We start from the raw sequence: 7,092 nt of genomic DNA on the forward strand, positions 1-7,092 counted from the left end.
AGGGGCCTCGTGGAACCCTGGTGCTCAAAGACGTCCTTGCCGGGAGGGATGGTCAGGACGTTCTTTATCTTTTCGTGTCATTTATTTCCGCTTGGATTCCACCCTGTGAGATTATATCTACTAAACAGACTGCATTCGTGAAGCCAGAATTGACTTTCCCAAACACACAAAGACGCATCCAGAACTACCTGGGCTGATAATCACGGAATAAGCTTGTATGAAGATTTGGAGTTGAAGCACTCCAGCCCAAACCAGAGACTTGCTTTTTCTTTTTCTGGCGTGGGACTAACAAATCATGGCCCCATCCCTGTAGTCGGAGGAGTTCAAGTTGGTAAGCCCTGATTTAGTCCCACGTCTCCTCTCACAAGTGCTTCAGCCAGATCTGTCCCTCCTGGTCTTCTCTCTGCTGAGGTCAGCCCTTGGAGGTCAAGTGTACATGCGGTGAACTCAACAGGGGTCAACTCCCTAGGGACTCAGAGCCATCCCTGGGTCCAACTGTGCCAAAGCCAGATGCGCCTCTGGGCTTTCCTCTCCTTCATTTGAGCCTGAAAGAATCCTGGCTAATACAGCTTAGCCAGTACCGCACCCTTCATGAAGCTTTCCCCAAGTTCTCTGGGCAAAGTCAACGCACGGCCAGTCCAGTTCACCTCCTGGGGCGGGGTGGTGGTGGTGCAGACACTGCTGAGTACTTCACATGCATTATCTCAAGTCTTCTCAACAACCCTAGGGGAGATGCTGTTATCCCCATTTTACTATGGGGGAAACCGAGGCACGGAGATGTAGGTGTATCATAAGATGCGAAATGCGGGGGTATCACGTGCATCTCTTGCCTCTACAGATTCTGTCTGCTCCCCTGTCCACCAGACTCCTGGCTTCTTGCTCTGCCTCTGCTGGGGATTCTTCCACCCTGAAGCTGACCAGCTGTCTCCCCACAGGCTGACCCTTTCCGGGCCACATCCCAGTGTAAAGGGTCTGGCTCCCACGTGGCCACCAAAGGGGCTAGAGAGCACACCCCTGAAGCATGGAGGGAGTTCATTCTCAGGGACGCACTCTGAGCAGTAGGAGACAAGGTGGGAGGACAGATCCCTCGCCTCCCTCCCTTGGACCATTTGAGGCACGTTTCCCACGTAAAGCAGTGACCACGTGGTTCCACATCACCTCGTATTGCTTCCCATCCTCCCCTCCATCCCCTCTTTTCCCTCCCTCTTGCCCCTGCAGTTCCCCCTCTAAGTCAGCAGCACTCAATCCCCAACCAAAGGCTCCCATTTCCTGGGGAGCACAGGCAGCGTGGCTCCAGGGTCTGCACTACACTGTTGCAGAGAACGTGGGACAAGAGAAAGCTGCATTACAGCATCGCCCTGGGACGGGGAGTAGGTAGGGGGACAGGGACAGTGCCAAATTCATCAGATCATTCCCCTTTATCTTACCCCACCAACCCCGCCAGCCATTCACTGCGTTTCATCTGTCAAATCCTCTCTGACCTCCCCCTGTATTCAAGAGCCCCACTAACCTCCATCTGGTAGAGAAGAGTCTGTGCTCCTTGATGCCCCACTTACTAGTAGGTGATGCTGCAAAGGTGCTCAGCCTCTCCGCACCACTTTCCCCACCTGTAAAATGGGGACAAGGATGGTCTTACCACAGAGGACTGTTGAGAGGCTTAACTGACACTTGGTTTTGTGCCTGGCACATAGTAGGCATAGACACCATTGTTGATGCTGTCTGTTCAATGTCACCTCTTCCAAGTACAGCCCTGCTCTCTTGAAAATCTCCCTCTTCCATTCTCAGTCCCTACTGAGTATATAGGGCTGTCCCCCACACCAGCCCCATGCCTGTCACCAGACCCAGGCCAATCAGCACATCCCAATATTGACCTCAAGTACTGGCTCAGGCCTGGGCAGGAGACCCAAGTGGGAGTGGTCCTTGTCACAGTGTCCTGGAGTTTCTGGAACAATAAGGAAAGAGGTGCTTGCTCTTTGCTGAGATCATTAGCTTGGAGCTATCAGAGGCCATTTTTACTATTTGGCCATTTGAGAATGATGTCAGAAGACAGCAGAGCCCAGAGGTGGAGCAGGACACAGAATGCTAATGATGTCTTTGGAGCTCCTGCAGCCGGTCATGGCAGAAGCCAGTTAACCCCTGGTATTTTTAGGAATTAACACACAAACCGAATTTCTGTGTTTTATTGGCTTCAGCCAGTTCAGGTTGAGTTTCTATGACTTAAAACTGAGGTGGTCTTGACTAATCCAGTAGGTTCTCTATATAACTGCTGTTGTTATTGCAATTAATATTATTATTACAAATGCATCACCAGGAAGATGCAGCCATGAGGATGCCTAGGCCAGGTTCCTCCGGGGCCTATTGCTGCTCTCCACACATTATACCCTGGATATCAGCTGCCTGGGCGTGGGGGGATTCATGTTTGCTGCTGATATATCCCAGGCAATTGGTGTCCGCCACAGGGTAGGTGGGCTAATAGATGCCTGTTGCATGAACAAGTGAGGTAGGCCCATTGCCCACTGCCTCCTCCACTGTGTCCTGCCTTCCAGCCCCCTTGCCAGGTACACATTTTGCCCTCTCTGCTTGTCCCTGGCCACTGTTCGAATGCACTGTGGTGTCTGCCAGGAGGCCATCTTGGCAAACTGAACTGTTGTTCTCAGTGTCCTTCTGAGGGCTTCATTCATCCCTTTACCTGTTTAGTGTTTTTTTTAAAAAAATCTTTATCAAAAGTGTCCATTATAGACTCCTATCTTGCACCGCTCACAAAAATTAAGTCAAAATGCTTTAAGGATGGGCGCCTGGGTGGCTCAGTTGGTTGGGCGACTGCCTTCGGCTCAGGTCATGATCCTGGAGTCCCGGGATCGAGTCCCGCATCGGGCTCCCTGCTCGGCAGGGGGTCTGCTTCTCCCTCTGCCCTCTTCCCTCTCGTGCTCTCTGTCTCTCATTATCTCTCTCTCAAATAAATAAATAAAATCTTTAAAAAAAAAAAATGCTTTAAGGACTTCACTGTAAGGCCAGAACCCATAAAACACCCAGAAGAAAACATAGGAAAAAAGCTCCTTGACATGGGACTCAGCAATGATTTTTGGGATCTAACACCTAGAGCACAAGCAACAAAATAAAAAATAAACAAGCAGGATTACATCAAAGCAAAAAGCTTCTGCACAGCAAAAGAAATCATCTGCAAAGTAGAAAGACAACCTACAGAATGGGAAAAAATATTTGCAAATAATTTCTGATAAGGGGTTAATATCCAAAATATATAAAGAACACATGCACCTCAAGAGCGAAGAAACAAGAAGTTTAATTTAAAAACAGGCAAAGGACCAAAGAGACATTTTTCCAGAGATGTACAGATGGTCAACAGGTACATGGAAAAGGTGCTTCACATCACTCATCATCAGGGAAATGCAAATCAAAACCACAATGAGGTATCGCCTCACACCTGTCAGATTGGCCAGCATCAAGAAGACAAGAGATAACAGATGCTGATGAGGATGTGGGAAAAGGGGGATTGTAACCTGGGGCACCCACTGTGGAGAACAGGATGAGGCTCTTCAAAAGATTAAAAAGAGAAATACCATAGGATCCAGCAATTCCACTACTGGGCATTTACCCAAAGAAGACAAAAACACTAGGTCGAAAAGATACATGCACCCCTGTGTCTATTGCAGCATTATTTACGGTAGCCATGATATGGAAGCCACCTAAGTTTCTGTCAACAGATGAAGGGATAAAGAACATGTGGTATATATACACAATGGAATATTACGCAGCCATAAAAAGAATGAAATCTTGCCATTCGTAACAACATGGATGGACCTAGAGGATATTATGCAAAGTGAAGTCTGAAAGACAAATACTATATGATTTCACTTATAGGTCAAATCTAAAAACAAAACAAATGAACAAACCAAAAAACAGACTCTTAAATACAGAAAACAAGGTGGTGGTTGCCAAAGGGAGGTGTGGGGGAGGCAAAATAGGTGAATGGGATTAAGAGGTACAAACTTCTAGTTATAAAATAAATCATGGAGATGAAAAGTACAGCTAGGAAATATAGTCAATAATATTGTAATAATGTTGTATGGTGACAGATGGTGACTACACTTATCATGGTGAACTTTGAATAATGTATAGAATTGTCAAATCACTATGTTGTACACCTGAAACTAATATAATATGGTATATCAACTATACTTCAATAATAATAATAACAAATTTTTAAAAATTTTAAATAGAACAACCCTATGATCCAGCAATTCCATTTTCGGGAATATATCAAAAGGAAATGAAAACACTATGTCAAAGACATATCTGCACCCCCACGTTCATAGCAGCATTCTTTAAAATAGCCAAGACATGGACATAACCTAGGTGTCCATTGACTGGTGAATGGATAAAGAAAATGTTATACACACGCACACACACAATGGATTATCATTCAGCCATAAAAAGGAAATCCTGCCATCTGTGAAACGTGAATGAACCTTGAGGGCATTATGTTACGTGAAATAAGTCAGAGAAAGACAAATACTAAATGATTTCACTTATATGTAGAATCTAAAAACCAAAACTTATAGAAAAAGAGATCAGATGTATGGTTACCAGAGACAGGGGAGGGGATGGGGAATTGGATGAAGGTGTTCAAAAGATACAAACTCCCAGTGATAAGACAAATAAGTTTTAGGGATGTAATGTACAAGATGACAACAATAGTTAACACCACTGTATGGTGTATCTGAAAGTTAAAAGCATAGGTCTTAAGAGTTCTTGTCACCACAGGGAAAATAACATGTTTTTCTCTTTTTCTTTTCATATCTATAGAGAGGATGCATGTAAACTAAACTTATTGTGGTAAGCATTTCACAATGTATGCGGGTTAAGTCCGTTTGTTGTACACCTTCAACGTTCACAGTGCTGCATGCTAATTATCTCTTGATGAGACTGGGGTGTGGGGAGGAAGTGTCTATTAGGCTGGATACTGGAGAGAGACGGAAAAATGATTAATGCTTTGCCTGCCTTCAGGGAGCTTCTGTGTTAGTGGAGGTATATGTTGACAATTTGGGTACAGTTATGTAATGTTTGGCATTTGGATAATTATCTGGTTTTCTTCTACAGACCAGATTGTGAAACAACTCTAAAGAGCATCTTTTGATTTTAAGCTAAGCTGGAGCTAATCAGGTTATCTAAGACAAGTTGGCAATGCCGGTAGGCGGCCCTGAGATTCGGGGAGGGTAGAGAAGGGCCTCCTACAGGCCAAGCTCTATACTCGGCCTCTCCAACCAATCTAATAGCTAAACTGTAATCACTGTCCCATTCTACTGATGGAGAAACAGGCTCAGATGGGTGAAAAAAAAAAGTCCCTGAGCAGAAATGGGATCTGGACCCCAGTCACTGTGCTGTAGCTGGGAGTCTCTGGGGCGGGGGGAGGGAGGGCTTCGGAATTGATAAGAGTTCTGGATGCCCAGCTGACAGAACAGGTTGCCCGCCAGCTCCCATAGAACCCGGTGTGCTTGGGTAACAGCTACTGGTTTCCCTGTCTCCCTCCCTCACCCAGACTCCCGGTAGGAGTTGTATGTTGCACTCATCCCCATGTCTCCCACACCCTGGGCCCTCTATCAGCGTCTGGCCCATGGTAGTCTCAGCATCCTGCGTGTCTGTTGGTTTGGTCCCCAGCATCCCTTCTCCCTTTCTTCCGATAACAGCCCTGCCCTTCCCCTGGAGAACTCCTCCTCTACCGCTCTACGGCCCCCTGGGATATTTCAACCTTCCTGGCAGAGAGTCACATGACCCTGGGAAGGCCAATCAGAGTTCATCACGCCCTGGATTGGCCCAAGGGGTGGGCATGTGAGCCAATCACAGTCCTTCCCTGGAATATTCTGCATTTTACCCTTGGATCATGAGCTGTATCCAACAGCAGAGTGACCAGTGGCCGGGGGATGGAGCCTGGGAGAATGAGGCACTGATGGAGTCAGTGGCAATCAGCCCCTCTGCCTTTCCATGTCTGGTGATCAATTCCCATGCCCTCTGTAACTTTTAGTTATTATCAAAATAACATAAGAACATGGTAACAAATCGAACAGTACAAAATAGCTCGTAAAGGAAAACAACAGGCCCTGCCCTGTTCTTCCCGCTTCATTCCAGAGGCAAACTATTTGACACATTTCCTTTTGTATTTTTTCTGACGTTTACCTTCATAACTCTAGATAATATGCTTCTACACCCATTTCTTGGTTTATAACTTTAGACTGAATCCATTGATTTCTCCAAAAGGTCTGTGAGAACTGAGTTCACTTACACTCCTACATCCTTCTTCTCAACTGAGATTTATAGCACATCTACTAGGCACCTACTGATTGCCTATATCTAAATGTCTATTTCTTTTGTTCAACTTTAGGTGGTTTATCTTGTCTTGCCAGCCCAGAATAAGAATAAATATGGATGTCCCTACCACTCCTCTGCGCATTCACATGTCACCTTGGGCAGCAATAAGATTTTTTATGTTGTCTGTGGCGTTCATATTTCCTTCTGCCCCATAATCAAGTTTTTATTGCTTTGTCCACATGTTGACTCAAAGGATTAAAAGCCACGAAACTGCATGACTATAATTGTTAAATACTGTTTACTGTAAATACCCGCTCTTAACTGAAGCTCATTGGATTGGGGTTTCTGTTGGTTGTGGCCAATATGTCCCAACTTACTCAAATTTTGGTGGGATTGAATGAGATCTATCCATGTGCCATGGAGACAGAGCTCTTCCAGGGCTGGATTAGTGGGCCTGGGACCTGCACAGTACCCAGGGCCTGTGCCCAGAAGGGCTCTGTGCTTGGTTTGATGTTTTGCTGTCACTGTCTTGAAATTCATAATCACCTTTGAACAAAAGTCCTCACAATTATATGGCCGATCCTGAGCTCATCACCTTGCTGACAGAAGCCTGGACCTCCTGAGAAACTCTCCTTGGACAGGGAGGAAAGGCGGGGTCCTTAGGCAAGTCCTGAAGCAGCCACAGGAAACTAAAGTAAAATGCCATGGACCTGAGCATTGGCTGGTGAATGTAGCCCACCTTGTGAGATCAGAATGGGCTTTTCCAAG

This window comes from Mirounga leonina, unplaced genomic scaffold (assembly GCF_011800145.1).
Source record: "Mirounga leonina isolate KUSES-001 unplaced genomic scaffold, KU_Mleo_1.0 Mir_200, whole genome shotgun sequence".
Taxonomy (NCBI): Eukaryota; Metazoa; Chordata; class Mammalia; order Carnivora; family Phocidae; genus Mirounga; species Mirounga leonina.